The following is a 17,225-nucleotide window of genomic DNA, read 5'->3' as shown; positions in this document are numbered from 1 at the left end:
CCATGAAAAGGCCTCCGCTGTGTTTTACAGATAGCTGTAGACCTGTTGTCACTGATTTTCAGTCCAGTTCTTGTGTAATTTGGCATACCTCAGCTTTTTCTCCCCGTTTCTCTTTTTTAAGAAGGGAATCTTGACAGCCACCCTTCCTCTGAGACCATTTCTCCATGTTGCTGCAAAAATGCTATTTTATGCCTGTCAAAATTTGTTATCTTTGACATCTTTTGTAAATTCAACTCAAGAAACAAGACCAAATTGTGTTTTTGTGACAGGCTGCTAATAACAAAGGGGTTCTTTGCTCAGTTGTTATGAGTAGACACAACAATGGTTTGTCCCTTTAGTTTGGTGCCTTTTGTATGCTTGAATGATTCATAGGTCACTGTTAATCTGCCGGTATCAGATTGCATGCTACCAGTAACATCATCACACAATTGGATACACATATCCTCACTGTTATGGCACATGTAGCCACTGATGCTATTCTTCTGAGCGATAGGTGTGATCACTCAGACAAAAACTAAAACATCAGCACAAAGAGGAGAAAACGTTAAAACTGGAAGCAAGGAAATTACCAACTTTTTAAAAACGCTTTTCCCCCCCACAAAGTCTCGTCTCCTTCAGTATAATCTATGAATTTCTGAGCTTCTAAACTGGTATATCATCAAAGCATAATCATAATCCTGTGTCTTCATGACCTGGTAAAACAGCAGCTAGTAGTAGCAGACGTGACATCAATTTGATGTCAACTTAAACAGTATGAAATGGCATTTGAGTGGCTTAAGAAACATTCTTATGAAACAGGGTCAGGTCCAAGGACTGAACTAAAAATGAATGGAAAAGAAAAACTTGATCAATCGACCACCAGAAAGTCTGGAAAACTGTTGCTTAAGATCACTTTTCAAGTGATCAACTTTTGATCAAATTACCAGACCAGTCTAGCTCATTTGAAAATAAATAGGAGAAGATGCCTTTCTATATTCTCTAGGCAGTTGCTAACTGCATTTTTCTTGTCTACCATTTGCTATGAGCTGGTAGCATGCTTTTTCAGCAGCAGAGTGCTTACGGTGAGGATGATGATGAAACTGAAAACAGATAGTAATGATCTGTTTTCTTTTAAAGACACGCAATGATGATAAAAGATCCCAAACTCCTCCTTAGAGGCAAAGGGTCGCAGCAGAGCCGGGTGATAATTCTCTCTGACTTCTTTTTAATAACTTAACCATCATAATTTGATCTATTGGTAATATAAAAAATGGAGCAATAATTTAAGGTTTGCAGTCCCCATGAGCTTGCAATCTGTTATGTCTCTAAATTGTAACAACTCCCCTGTGACTGACAGGACTGTAGATGTCTAGTGCTTCACTCAGACTGCCTTCCATGCTCTGAACCACACGCACACTCCCGACTCATATTTTATACTGCCTGTCTTCTGAGTGTGTAGTGAATAAACTTTTCAAATCTAGGCACTATCTGCGTGACATTCATGCCATGTGAAGGCTGTGGTTGGAAGGAGTTCGGGAGCATGCTAACGGGGGAGGGGAGGGGAGGAGAGGGTTGGGTTATGGCTCTGTATGCTCTCAGCATTCACCCTTGTTAGCCTTTACCAGTTAGACAATGCCCTGATGAAACATGACAGGACAAGCTTTCATAGCCATGTTGGGGCTGACGCTTTAAAATGCTAGCAACTGCACTGTTTTGTAGCTCTTGCAGGGAAAGAGAATTTTAAATGGCCACACACTAACACTTTGTTTGGCAGCGGTACTGTAGGAATAACAATAATATGACAAATACCACCCAGAGACACGCGCCGCAAACCCAAGGGTGAGTAACTTTAAAATGACAAATGCTGTATTTGAAGTGAAAATCCACCCGAAATAGAAGGCCGTGCCTTGCCAGTGATCTCAGAGAATATTAAATATTGTGAATACTGAATTATTTGTCAACACAAACCCTACAAATTCCATCAGGCTCTAGTCTGTTATACCGCAACCTACAGCTGTTCTCTTCATAAACATCTGAATTTGCATCCCTTCCCTTTGCATGTGTGTGTTTTTAATAGAACGGGAATTCACCTTAGGTAATATCATCGGATTTTTTAAAAGTCAGGGCTGATAGTCTTCTCTGTAGCTATTCCTCGCCTTTTGAGATGATGTGGAAAGGCAGCGAGCTCACAAGATCACCTGCGTGCGCGCGCGTGTGTGAGGCTATGTTGGTAGCTGTGCAACTGATTGATATCATAAGTGAACCATGGGTTGAAAGATCCCCCAGTGCCAGATGAAAGGCAGGATTAACAGAAGAGGGGTTGAGCTGCGATGAGCACTGAGAGTGCATCGGGGGAGATCAGATGAGGAAATAATAGAGAAGGGTCCCTTGCCTTCACAGAGGAGCAGACAGGAAAGCAGAGCTTATGAGATGCAGAAGAGTTGTAGGAGATTGAATGATCAGTTCCAGAGAGTTGGCAGCTTTCCCAGCCAAGCTTCCAATCCTCCGAAGAGAAAAAAGAAAAGCAATCTCGATGGCGAAGAAAGATATTAGAATTAGAAAAATGGGAGCAGCAGGGTCAGCAAACACAGTTTACCCAGTATTTTTTTTTATATTAAACAGTCTTCTACATTATTCCACCTTTAAATTTTTAGTAGTAATTTATAGAAACACAAAGTATAGAATTATGCATTTCCTGTGCCCTTCTCCTCTGATGTCGGCGTCTCCTCCATACATGCTATTCGGGGGTTTATTGAAAGTCTGTAATCACAAATTGTGATCGGATGCACAGTGTGATTTAAATCAGATAATAAAAGATAGTATGATTGGTGCACATAGTCCAGAGCTAAAAATCCCAATCAGGCGTTTTGATGATGTGATAGAGATCGTTATTGATCCACTTAGGCAGTTTGTTTCCCATTTTCCTGCCTACAGCAGCGAGAACAGAAGTGAGGCATTTAACAATTGATTGCTTCATCCGGGAAGGGTTCATTGTGATTTGCCTGAAATGAAGCACTTTGTTTGTGTTTTGTCTCTCAGGATTGCGAGATCTTTCAAAATGCAAAATGTTATTTTTCTCTCCTTTTGACATCATCTAAATTGTGTTGACTTGATTGGAAGAGTAGCATTTTAAGAGTAGAGGTTACACTTGTAAGAGGGCAAAAGAAAAGAAAGTGTTTTTCTCTTTAAACACGACTACATGAAGACTAAAAAAGCTGTTAATTTAACCTATAAAATGATCACTTGCACAATCATCTTAAATTTTTCAGTTCAGATTGGGAGTGGCACAAAATACAACACAAGTGCCAAGTGCTTTAACTTGTATGGCCACTTCAAGGTTAGCTCCAAATTGAAATACACAACTTTACATGTTAGTTTGGTCTTAATTGCTCATTTCCACTGGTTAAAATGGGCCTGAATAGCATTTTCAGTTAATTAGTAATTAAAACTGATAGGCAGGTTAATGCATGTTACTACTGAATAAGTTAGTTTGTTGTGTGCTGTAGCCTGTCGGTGCTTCCAGTGATCATATGGAGGGAGTTGCTAAGTGAAAAGGAAATAATCCTGTGGCCCCCTACACCTTTATAACATTCCCGTTTTTCCTTTTCATGACAGCAGTGTGTTCATGATGGAAACATAAAGTTGTGGCTACAGTACGTCAGAAAAGTAACATGAGAAGTAAAATTTTTAAGTGGCAGGTGATTACAAATGGAACTTTTAGAACTCCTAAACAGCAATGACATAAATAGTTTCTGTAAGGTAAATGTACAGTTTCTGTATTTCCTGCAGAGAGGAAGACACGGGGAAACAGTGCATTGCTACACCTCCCAAATCTCACTTCAGTCCCTGCTACTTTCACTTTGTAGCATAAAATACTGCAAAATTTGCTATCTGATTTTCATGATGCTGTGTTTGTTCCCCCTGGATTTTCTCCTGTTTGATATTTTCTGTTTGACGTTGTTGTGGTTTTCAGTTTAAATATAATATAATGTGCATAAGTCCCCATAGGGAAATTACTCCTCTGCATTTAACCCATTCACCCAGTGAAGCAGTGGGCAGCCACCAATGCAGCGCCCGGGGAGCAGCGTGTAGGGACGGTACCTTGCTCAGGGGTACCTCAGGGTAGCCGTTCAGTGGAGTCGAACCTCCGACTTTTTGATAATGGGGCAACCACTCTACCTACCAAGCTATCCCTGCCCTTTTTTTTTTCTTTTAATATTAACCTGGATGAATATTAACTTTCCCTGGGTAATGTTTTCATTTAGATCTGGATAGTTATTAAGTTTTTCCTGTCCTCCTATTTTCCCCATGCCTAGTCTGCGTTCCTGTGTTATCGTGTTTAGTCAGTATTGTCTTTGTAGTTACTTTAGCCTGTCAGTTTCATGTGTCTTAGTCGCTTTCTGTTTTATTTTGATAGTCACTTGTCCTTTCTGCATCATGTTCAGATTTGCTTCCCCCGACTTGTCAGTTAGATTACGTCCAGCCGTGTTCCCCAGGTGTTTCCTCTCTGCCCCGATTCCCTCTTGTGTGTACATTTTCTGTGACTCCCTCCGTCCAGTGTCGCGATCTCCCTCATTCCTTCGGCTGTGTTGTCTGTCAGTTTAGTTTAGTTTCTAGTGCCTTCCAGTTTAGTTATTGTATCTTGTGGATCCGGCAACAAAGCCGTTTTTTGTTTTTTTTTAGTTTAGTCCTGCCTGAGAGTCTTGCATTTTGGGTCCTATCCTGTCTGCCTCACACAGCCTCCCACGACACTGATACCACATAAATACAGGGCTAATATCACTGATAGCAGTACTGTCGATACAAGTACCAATATGTATATATATATATGACAGCTGTGTGCCAGGATTTGTGAGATGAATGCATCATTGATGTGCTACATCTAAAAACATTTTAATCATTAAATTACTGTTTAATGCTTTCCATTGCTAATTAGTTAACACAATAAAACACACTGTTAACAGTTTTTCATGTGTTTTAAGACTGGGTATTTTGGACTGGATATTTTGAATGTAAATGCTGTTTGGGTCAAATTCTGTTGTTTTAAATGTGCTATATAAATGAAATTGACTTGACAGTGAGCATAGAAGGGTAATTAGCCTGTGTTACTAGATTTTCATAATTCATTTTTGTAACATTTTTTTTTTCAGAAGAATTGATTCAACACTGCATTGGGCTCAGTTTATTATTAGAATACCTGGATAAAGTCTAAAGAACATAAGTTGCAGTAACAATTATGATGACCAACTGTGCACCGCTGAGTCATGACAGCAAAGTCGAGCAGGGGAGGTCGAGGAGAAAGGGGTGCATGCATGATGTGAGGGGAGTGGTGGTGTATGCACAGTCATGCCCACTTCTTGGCCAACTCCAGCATTGGTATTGATCCTACTGATATTTGGATTGATCCACCCATTCCTACCTTCCACCTTTATGACAACCTTCACACCTGTTCAAATTACATTATTAGAGGCATGGCTGTTTTGGCTAAATGGCCTGTAAATGGCCTGTATTTGTATAGCGCTTTACAAGTCCCTAAGGACCCCAAAGCGCTTTACACATCCAGTTACCCACCCATTCACACACACATTCACACACTGGGGCGATCGTGGCTCAAAAGTTGGGAGTTCGCCTTGTAATCGGAAGGTTGCCGGTTCGAGCCCTGGCTCGGACAGTCTCTGTCGTTGTGTCCTTGGGCAAGACACTTCACCCGTTGCCTACTGGTGGTGGTCAGAGGGCCCGGTGGCGCCAGTGTCCGGCAGCCTCGCCTCTGTCAGTGCGCCCCAGGGTGGCTGTGGCTACAATGTGGCTTGCCATCACCAGTGTGTGAATGGGTGGATGACTGGATATGTAAAGTGCTTTGGGGTCCTAAGGGACTTGTAAAGCGCTATATAAATACAGGCCATTTATACAGGACTAGTATATATGTACCATCTACTGTAGGCCTCTACTTGTGTGCAAGGTGCCACCTAAGCTACTCTGGATCACTGAACTGGGCTTCTCGACTGTGTTTGCATGGTTGACGTATTTTAACACATTTAACTGATAAAACATCCCTTTTTCTACCTTCTAAAGAAAACTGCGCTCAAGTTTTATTGAGGTAAAAACTAGTATTTTATAAATATCTTAGTTATATCTTACTGTGCCTTGCTAAAATTGCTAATGACAGCTGATAATTTTGCACTCCTACCTTTCATCCACACACGGTTGTGCATAGCCTAAAACAACAACTGAGGCTTCACAGTGCATGTCCAAAAAACATAATGACTGACTGTGGCTAGATGTGTCCCTTATAACACAGTTTATACACACTCAGGTTTAAAGACATCTTTGTCTCTTGTATGAATATTGCCTTAGTTTTTTTTATTGGCCTACTAAGGTGAGATGAATGAATAGCGAGGAACCGACTTTGTCTTAGCAGCTTAATTGGCAACATTTTCACAAGTCACGCTTTACCTTTATTTCACATCAGTGGTGTTTTATAGAACATTTCTCTGTATTTAATGTTCCCTCGAGAAAGGCAAGGAGAAGAGAGGGTAAAAAAAAAAAATGACAGACCCCGCTACTACACCACTAATTGGATGCATAAAACATTCAAACGAAGTTCAGATGCTATTTTCCGAAAAGCAGGAAAAAGATTAAGTAAGGCCTCTTGTTATTCAAATTAGTCAGCGCTGACTCAGAAAACATGCCATTAATGATGTAACAAAAGAAACGCTGTGTTATGGCCCAGCTGCAGTCATAACATAGACAAATGCACCACACTGTTTTTCAATTATTTTACGGAAGTTAAAATGCCCTATAGCAGTTGTTGTTTTTGTTATTCCATTTTGATGATTATGATGATACAAGCCAGGAGAGTGTGATAGTATGCAAATTGGCAGCGATTGTAGAGGAACTGCTGGAAAGTGCTCACATGGGAAATGGATTGATGGAGAGATTGAATGGTAAATGGTAAATGGCCTGTATTTATATAGCGCTTTACTAGTCCCTAAGGACCCCAAAGCGCTTTACATATCCAGTCATCCACCCATTCACGCACACATTCATACACTGGTGATGGCAAGCTACATTGTAGCCACAGCCACCCTGGGGCGCACTGACAGAGGCGATTGTGTATTTGTGTCCGTGCTGCACTTCTGTGCATTCGTCTAATAGTTATAGCTGTTAGTTTTGCATGTGAAACTTATCATCCAGTGTATTTCCACCTCCAGATGCAATAAATACTGAATAAGCACATGCTTACTTTATTTGTTTAGCTTCCTTATAAATGTATTATCATAAAAAACAAAGGAGATAATTTTTTTTTCTGCCCGTGAATAATTTACACCATGTAATTTCTGTATTGTTCTTCTCTGTGGTGTCTCGCGGTGAATGAGCAAGCAATGTACATCAGAATAAAAGCTGAGATTGTCTAATGTCTTTGACTGATTTTAAAACTCATAACATTTTGGCAAAACTCTAGTCAACATGGCTTGTACGGTACGACCCCATTTTACCCTCGCAGATACACGCGACTTAAAAGCCTGCTGCGTCAAGTTCTCTTGAATAAAGCGCTGCTCATTTTGCCACACATAGCCAATTTCCTGCCTTTATTGAGCCCATTCCTTTTCTCTCATGCTGTTCAAAGTGTGTCTCATTTTCAGCTTCTCCTCCAAGAAAGCTGACAGCCCATGTGGAGTTCTGGGGGGAGTTCTGGAGGGGGAAAGGGGAGGGGGGGAGGATGGTGTTTGTGTGATTGGGGAAGAGGACACTGTTTTGACAGATTGGTGTGCCACCGTGACGTCTTGGGTCAAGCGGTAGACATCTACTTTCTGTCAGTATATGAGGCATGTTAGCTCCAGAAAGCCTCTGATCCAAAGCCTGTATGGTGGCAGAAATGGGGACGCTGTACACTATGCTTCAAGTAATGACTGCGTGTAGAGTTTGTGTATACAGCGTGTACAGTAAAAGAGGCATATTTTTATGCTTTTGCTGGTTACAGTTGAATACAGTAGTTATTATAGTATTTGGTCAGTAACAATATTTTTGTATTTTTGCTTCTGTTCACCAACATAGTGATTTGAAATCCAATAGTCATGATGAACTTTGAGTGCAGATTTTTAGTATGGTATCAAATATTTAGAAATTGCAGCCATTTGTATGCATAAGACTCGTTTTCAGAGGCTCAAAAGAATATGGATGAACTAATATGAATTGAAATAAGAGGATTTTTTTTAGTACTTAGATGAAGATCATTTGGAGTCAGTGATGGCCCGAAGTTAAGTGTCACAAAAAATCATGCCAGGCCTGCAAACATGTTCAGTTGCTCTAGCTTGTGGGTCTCTCTGCCTTCAGGTTTGTATCCAGTAAAGCAGGCTATGTTTGGATGAATGTGACTGACTTGGCCATTGAAGAATATCCCATTTCTTTACCTTGAGAAACTCTTGGGTTGCTTTTGCAATATGCTTTAGGTTATTATCCATTTGCACTGTGAAGCACCGTCCCATCCGTTTCACAGCATTTGACTGAATCTGAGCACAGAGTATAGCCTTGCACACTTCACAATTCATCCTGCTGCTTCTATCAGCTTATAGTTGGAGCTGGATCAGGTGGCCCTGAACCGTCCCTTAGTTAATAGTTATAATCAGAATCAGAATCAGAATACTTTATTGATCCCTGGGGGAAATTATTTTTTGTTACAGTGCTCCATTTTAAACCAACATTAAGACAAGACAGACAATACGCTAACTAAGAATAATACAATATATACATATATATACACATACATACATACATACATACATAAGTCACTTATAAATAAATATTTGGAAAAGAAACATGTGTAGCTGTAGCAGCAAACAGTGTGTTAAGTGGATGCGTTGTACAGGGAGATGGCCACAGGCAGGAATGATTTCCTGTGTCGTTCAGTGGTGCTTTTCGGTAATCTCAGTCTCTCACTGAACGAGCTCCTGTGACTGACCAACATGTCATGGAGTGGGTGGGAGGTGTTATCCAACATTGTCTTTATCTTGGACAGCATCCGCCTCTCCGACACCACCTTGAGGGAGTCCAGCTCCATCCCCACAACATTGCTGGCCTTACGGATCAGTTTATTAAGTCTGTTGGCATCTGCGACCCTCAGCCTGCTCCCCCAGCATGCAACAGCATAGAGGATCGCACTGGCCACAACAGACTCATAGAAAATCCTCAGCATTTTCTGGCAGATGTTGAAGGACCTCAGTCGCCTCAAAAAATAGAGACGACTCTGGCCCTTCCTGTAAAGTGCTGTGGTGTTTTTAGCCCAGTCCAGTTTATTGTCAATGTGTACTCCAAGGTATTTATAGTCCTCCACAATGTCAACACTGACCCCCTGGATTGAAACAGGGGTCAAGTGTTTCCTGGTCTTCCTGAAGTCCACGATCAGTCCCTCGGTCTTTGCCATGTTGAGCTGCAGATGATTCTGCTCACACCACGTGACAAAGGAGTCGACCACAGCCCGGTACTCTGTCTCATCATCCCTGCTGATGCATCCAACCACCGCAGAGTCATCAGAAAACTTCTGAAGATGGCAGGTCTCTGTGCAGTGGCTGAAGTCTGTGGTGTAGAGGGTGAAGAGGAAGGGGGAGAGGACAGTCCCCTGTGGTGCCCCTGTGTTGCTAATCACCTTGTCAGACACACACTGTGGGAGACGTACATATTGTGGTCTTCCTGTCAGGTAATCAACAATCCAGGACACCAGAGAAGCATCCACCTGCATCGCTGCTAACTTATCACCCAGGAGGGTCGGCCTGATGGTGTTGAAAGCACTGGAAAAGTCAAAAAGCATGACCCTCAAAGTGCTCGCCGGCTGGTCCAGATGGGTGTAGACACGATTGAGCAGGTAGATGATGGCGTCCTCAGTTCCGAGACGAGGCTGATAAGCGAACTGAAGGGGATCCAGATGTGGTCTTACTATGGGTCGCAGCTGGTCCAGGATGAGCCTTTCCAGGGTCTTCATGATGTGGGAGGTCAGTGCCACGGGCCTGTAATCCTGGGGGCCACTGGGACGAGGCGTCTTTGGTACAGGGACGAGGCATGATGTCTTCCACATCACCGGGACCCTCTGCAGACTCAGACTCAGCATAAACAGTTTATGAAAGACTCCACACAGCTGGGGGGCACAGGCCTTGAGGACAAGGGGACTCACTCCGTCTGGTCCAGCAGACTTGCCTGAGTGAAGTCTCCTCATTTGCATCTCAACCTGGTATTGAGTGAAGGTGATGGGTGGGGGAGGGGTGTCAGGAATCTCACAGGAGGCAACATGTGAAGAGAGAGGCTGGCACAGTGGTGTGGCTCTGGATTCCAGGCTGACTGCAGGTGAGGTTGTGGGGGTGGGAGCAGACACTGTGGTGTCGAATCTATTGAAAAACAGATTCAACTCGTCGGCTCTATTCTCACCTCCCTCAGCTCCCCTGCTGTTGGTTGGCCTGAATCCAGTGATGGTCTTCATGCCCCTCCACACCTCCACACTAAGCCTATGCTCCTAAGGATGTCCCTCGATGCACTGAGCATTTCTTCTTCACCTCTTTTCACTCTGTGTTTATATACCATTTTGCATTTAATCGAATGGTGTGTTTGAAGCTTATTACAAATGGGGTTCATCCCTTTGCTCTTTGTTTCAGTCTGGAATGGTTGGAGTGATGATACTTTTGAACCTCTGAGAACGGGACACTGTACATAAAAGTGTGCGTAATTCATAAACAGTCATTACAATACTTTTGTTAAAGCCCTTGAATTAAAGACTAAACTCTGTACTTCAACATTGTCTTCTTTGCTAGATTTTAAATCCTGATGGCATGCTGAAACAAAATTACAAAAATTTTTGTTGCAATCTGAAAATGGATCTAAGGCACTTCTGTTTTAAATGCAATAAGAATTTCTCTTTCCTATTATTTCTGTTTTTTAAATTTCATATTTATCAGTTATTTTCATCTTAGTATCTGCACACTCCCTCCCTCATGGCTTCCACAGTGATTTACAACTGCAGGAGGCCAATTAATTGATGGGGGTTTGTTTGGAGGATTACAGTCGAATTATGTGACTTTGATAGAAATATTAAGATAGTTAAATATGACTAAGTGGATGAAATATTCAATTTTGTTTGTCTCAGCCTGTATAAAATGCTTATCATTGTACATTTAGAGATTCTTACATAAACTAAAAATAACTGAAAAAAAATTGTTGTTTTTGAAACTGAAATTATAAAACTACTTTCGGGGTAACTATATCTGTGGATTTGATTTTTGCTTTATAAATAAAATTTGAATAGACCAAATGTAATAAATAAATGACTCAATCCATGAATCAGTAATATACATGTGCTTCACTAAGAAGCAAACCTAAAACCAAAAAGTTTGCTGATAAGCTAAAACCAAGTTGCCCAAGAAAAAGTCACTTTCCAAGACACAAAAGTTTCAAGAAAAACATAAAATAAACAGACCTCATGCAGGAAACTTTGCAGTACTTTTTGAAGCAAAAAGCACATAACAGTTGAATGTGTAAGTATATCTGGAGACAGGTCTGTTTTAAGGCAAAATGACACCTCACTGGAACCGTGTGGATCAATCTACAAACAGTACATCTAGGCTAAGGAGGACAAGGCATACACAAATACTATCAAACAGTTATGCTTGCTGAAAATCTGAAAAAGGAGCAGCACCAGCTCAAAATTCAAAAACACTATTACAGTGGTTGGAGTTTTTGATCATATGGAACAAGCATAAAAAAAAAATAAAGGAGGTCAAAAAAGTCTGCAAACAATTAAAGGAAATATTTAATGGGAGCCATAAAAGGTAATACGATCACAGTTATTAAATACTGTCTTTGTGTGTTTGGGTGAGTTTGAACTTAACACTTATTGACCCTTAAAAGATGTCCACCTATGAAGCCAAAATGAACACTAAGACCTTGAGTTACACTGGAAACACACAAGGGCCAAACTAGACAATTTGACAAGGGAATTACACAACAAGCCACAGGTAGAAACAGGGCATGTGTCAGTCTAATTAGGACGGGACAGACAGTCATAAAGAGAGAAGACAGAGATCTATCCATGCACACCACATATGCTCAGGTTTAGGTTTTACATAGGACTTTGATGTTTGTTGGTATTCATTTATTCACAGCTCTCTTAAGATCCTAGCAGTATTTCCACCAAGTTGATGTCTGGACTTTGCCTGGGCTATTACGACGCCTTGATTCTTTCCTTTTTCAGTCAATCTCGTGTAAATTTGCTGCTGTGCTTGAGAACATTGTCCTGCTGCATTACTCTGTTTCAGTCAAACTGTACCTGCTAGACAGGTGGCCTCACATCTGACCCTAGAAAACCTTTTCCAAAGGACATGGCTCTATAAATCTTGTGACCTTTTTCAGATGCAACTTTGCAAACCTAATCTGTGCTGCCATGTTCTTCTTATGGAGAAAAGACTTCCCTGAAAACCATTAAAACAACCCATATGGCCTATTAACCCTTCCCAGATTGGTGGGCAGCAACAGTTGCTGATGCAATTGCTGATATCCTTCCTCCTTGGCATTATGTGAACACACAGCTGAATGCTCCAGACCAGCAAACTGCTTTCATAGAGGTTCTCACACCTGCTGATGGTCACTTAATCGAGTGCATTTGATTAGCAGCACCTGGCTGCTGCTTACCTCCTTAATTGCTATGGAAGCAGTAAAGATGTCTTTTTTCCACACGCTGCTTATGCATTTGGGTTTAATTTGTTAAATAAATAATGACACAGTGTGTAACATGTCGTTTGTCATAGTTCATTTGAGGTTGCATTAACCTAATGCTAAGTCCTACTAAGGACCAGATTTTCCTGATACATAGAACCTTAGAACTAATTTGCTCCCACTACAGTTTATTTATTTATCTATTTTTCATTTAATAAAAACATTTCCAATAAATTGGATCTCAAAGTCTTATATACTGCTGTGCATGTGAGCTATACATGCGTACATCATCGCTTAAGCCTGGAACACTTTCCTTATTTAATTAAATCTTCAACTCAGAGTGAATTCTACAAGTTTCATCTATAACATATTCATCTCCCGCGCCAGTTTAAAAAACACTGGTTGCCTCTATGCCTCAAGAAAGAACTCCAATTAAGTAACAATCTGTTTCCTTGTAATTATATGTACCAGCTTGCTTAAATTAGGCTGAAACCCATTACAGAATTAGAACTTGAAACTGGGTCAAGAGCGTGTCACAGTGTTTCTACTCAAGCAGTTGTGTCAGTGGGGGAATAATGGCTGTAGTGTAAGGCGGATTCGGGAGGTGTCAAGATGCCCAGCTCACTGGTGGAGACAAGGCCCCTTGAGTCACTGGTGTTTCCTTCACAACAGCCCGGTCAAGATTCTTCAGACAGCCACAGAGCAGCCACGTCAACAAACAAATGCTTGTTTTCTACTCATTAGTGCACCCTGGTGAAAGTGGAAAAACTAGCCATGAGTGGCTGGAAGGAATGGAGTGTCAACTCATGTTACACATTCTGCCTCTTTGTTTCTTTCCTTTTGGAGGCGTTGGAAAGAAAGCGCCGAGAGGTGGGAAATGGCAACATGTTTTTGAATATTGGTTACAGGGCAGTGTGTGTATGTTTGTTTGTGTATGTGTGGAAAATGGGGGAGGCGGTTGTCCGGGTCTGTTTTCGAGAATATGTTTCTATGGATGTTTGGTCATTCGTCACATCTCTGGGATGTTGTTTTGTAGTCCAAGTTTGGTTTTATGATAAAAATGAGATTTCAAGGAGTGGGATGAAACATGGAATTAGCATGATGTGAAGACTGATACCACGGGTATATATTTGCACGTTAAACCAACAGTCAGTCAGTTTAGCTTACACTCACAAAGAGTGATCAGCTGTGTTTGAAAGTAACACAATCTAGCTTATTATTATCTCTGACTCTCTTTCACAGTCTATTTTTTGTCCTGTCTCCTTTCCCGTCACCACCAACTGGTCATGGCATATCGCTGCCTCTCGCTGAGCCTGAGTCTGCTGGAGGTTTCTTCCTTTTAAAGGGAGTTTTTTCTTCCCATAGTCGCCAAGTGCTTGCTCAGTGGGAGGTTGCATACTTTGGATTGTCTTTGAACAGAGACATGTATCTTTCTACTTTCTACTCTTTATGCTAATGTAGGTAAATGCTGATGTCGGGATTTTTAAGATATGAGAAAATAGTTGTTTCTCAGTTGTAACTCTGGAAAAACAAAGTTAATACATTTTTTTAATCTACCCCTCTTTCAATGTTAATAAGGCCAAGAAATATCACCAAATTAATCACAATTTTTCCAATGTGGCACATTTGCTTGCGGCCATGAAGAAAGCCTGGTTCTTCAGTGTTTTTGTCATGTCTTGGGCTGGAGCCTTTCTCATCAGTTTTTCATTAGGTTTCTATTTCCAATTAGGTAGTAGCCTCAGTGGACAAAAGTGAAGCAAACAAACAATAAATTAGGCAAAGGTGCAACTAATATATTTGCCAAGACACGCGTCACTGCATCACAGCTCTGTGCCAAAACCATTTTCTTCTCTGGGCATTTCAGACAACAATGAGACAAAACCCACAGATAACCCTGCCAATTATATACTGTTTTAATGTCCTTGTAACTAAAACTACAAAAACACTACTGAATGCAACCATGGCTCTTTAAACAGTTTGTTTCCTCCACATTGAATGCTTACTCCTATAGCAGAAGAAAAACTCATGAAGGACTAATTATTAGTTTGGAAACATATTTCTGCATTCTGCAGTTATAATTGGAAATTTTTTACCTGATTTCTTGCTTATCAATGCAACCAGCTGGTTTTCAGGACTTGTTTTTGTCATGACAAGGCCCTAATTGCTTCCCACATGTGGTTAATATAAGTTCATATGGTCACTAATGAGAACTGTCATACAGTAGAGGCTTTTTTAAAAGGCAAACCTCAGAGTTATTCAAATAGACAGGTTTACCCAATAGACATAATTTACAAAAATATATAATAGGAAATGGAAGTCATCTTATTATCATCTAGCTCAAGTGTTTATGCAGAGAAATAAAAAAAAACTGTCAAGGAAGCACATTATTTAAGATAAACACATTCAACTTTTGAGTTTTCTGAATTGTCAACAAATGTCAATCATCACTCTTTCTGTCTGCTTGAATACATATAACATGCAACACAATGAAAAACATTACATCTTCAAATTTAGCTTAGTTTAGTGAAAAAAAAAATATATATACACAAATACACACACCATATTGGACCCTCATTTGCCTTCAAAATGTTTTTATGTTACAAATTCATAAAAACATTTTGCTTCATATTGACTTGACAGCATCACACAGCAGCTGCATATCCATAATGTCACTCTACTGTTGCACCACATCCCAAAGGTGCTCTGTTGGATTGCGATAAATGTGACTGTGGAGGCCATTTGTGAACTTTCAGTGAACTCATTGTCATGTTAAAGAAACCCCTTTGAGTTGATTTGAGCTTTAAGCCACGGTGTGTTATCCTGCTGGAAGCAGCCATCACTGCGGCTATAAAGGGATGGACACGGTCATCAACAATACTCGGGTAGGCTGTGGTCTTTAAATGATGCTCACTTGGGTGAAACTTTGGGTACTAAGGGACCCAAAGTGTGCTATGAAAATATCCCCCACACAATTACACCAACCTAAATTACTGATACCAGCATGGATCCATGTCGTTTAAGCTAAACCCTACTATCTAAATGTTGCAGCAGAAATCGAGATTCATCAGACCAAGCAACGTTTTTTTAGTCTTCTGTTGTCCAGTGTTGATGAGCCAGTGTGAATGTCAGTCACAGTTTCCTCATGTCGTAGTAGGCATGTTTTGCCTTCAGACACATTTTTCCGCATACCACTGACATCAACATCCACGTTCACCCAGAGAACTGCTACACACTGGATATATTTTTTGTTTTTCATATGTATTATATATGATATTTAGAAATAACAGATATAGCAGTAACTAAGTCACTCTATTACTTGTGCTTTAAATTTTCTGCTTTCTAACTTCTGTACATTGTAGATACTATTTAATCCCAAACTCACTGAGGATGTATATGCTGAAAACCTGAGTGTTCTAAAAACACAGGACTTATTTTCTAAGTTTATGGGCTATTTGTAGTTCAACAAACTTATTCAGCAAACACTGACCATGTTAACTCATGCATTATATCCTTTACTTCCCCAGAAGCTTGTTCATTTCATTCGACCTGCAGGTATTGTTCAGTTGTTATAAAAATGGCTGTGCCCCAAGTTTCCAGCAGAGCCACGCTGACTAAGCAGCACTGAGATAGTGAGAAACATGCCATCGAAGATAAGTAAAAATGTCAGGAGTCAAAGTGTTATCCCAAGCAAAACTGTGTCTAATCATGCTTACACTCAAGGTTTCCAAAAGACTTTGTGCAAAAGCGCGAGGTTTTATTTAAACTGCTATCGTGCCGAGTTACCGTACTATCCTAGATAACGCTTTGCTCACATGTACAGATTTTTATTTAAAAAAGCAACTTCATCACAGATATAAAATCTGCAAAATAACAAGTGAAACACTCCTGTCATTGAAAGTCCTGTCAAAAAAAAAAAAGGCTGACTGGTCTCAGAAGACACGTGTCAGCCTGCAAACCACATCTCAAAAAGAGAAACAGTGCCAAACGCTACAAGTTTGATATACCAGACATGCCAGCATTTCACAAGTGCATGACTGGAAAAATGTCCTATTTATTGATGAAGTCTACAGAGGGGTATACACTATGTAAGGAGTTTGGCAGTAGAGAAAATCTGCACCACAGTGCTTCATCCTGACAGTGAATATTCATGTCTGGGGTTTGAATTCCCTTCCTGGACACCTAATATTGACTTGAGATATTCCCTGCACTTTCTGGTTCGTATCTTTTTGCAGAAGTATTGATACTGCAGCAGGACAATGAACCCAAGCACACATCAAAGCACTGCAAGAATTATATGAATGCCAAAGAAGAACAGGAGGTGCTCGCTATCATCAAGTTTCCTCTTCCTGTACAATCACTTTCACTTCAACCTCGACTTCAACATTTGTGGAGGTATTTGAAGGCTGAGAAAGCAAAGCATTTCTCACTAGGAGCTCTTCGGAAGACTGATCAGAGATACTGCGGGTTATCGGGTTTTGCAGCGTGGACTTTTGGAGTCAGCTCAAGGTCACGTTGTCATTAAAGCAAAAAATAGGAACGCCAAACACAAAGAT

This window comes from Mchenga conophoros, linkage group LG3 (genome assembly GCF_057382185.1).
Source record: "Mchenga conophoros isolate Kocher_MC1m ecotype Shallow Benthic linkage group LG3, M_conophoros_male_GT1.1, whole genome shotgun sequence".
Taxonomy (NCBI): domain Eukaryota; kingdom Metazoa; phylum Chordata; class Actinopteri; order Cichliformes; family Cichlidae; genus Mchenga; species Mchenga conophoros.
The sequence above is the reverse complement of the archived record's forward strand: the minus strand, read 5'-3'. Positions refer to the sequence as shown.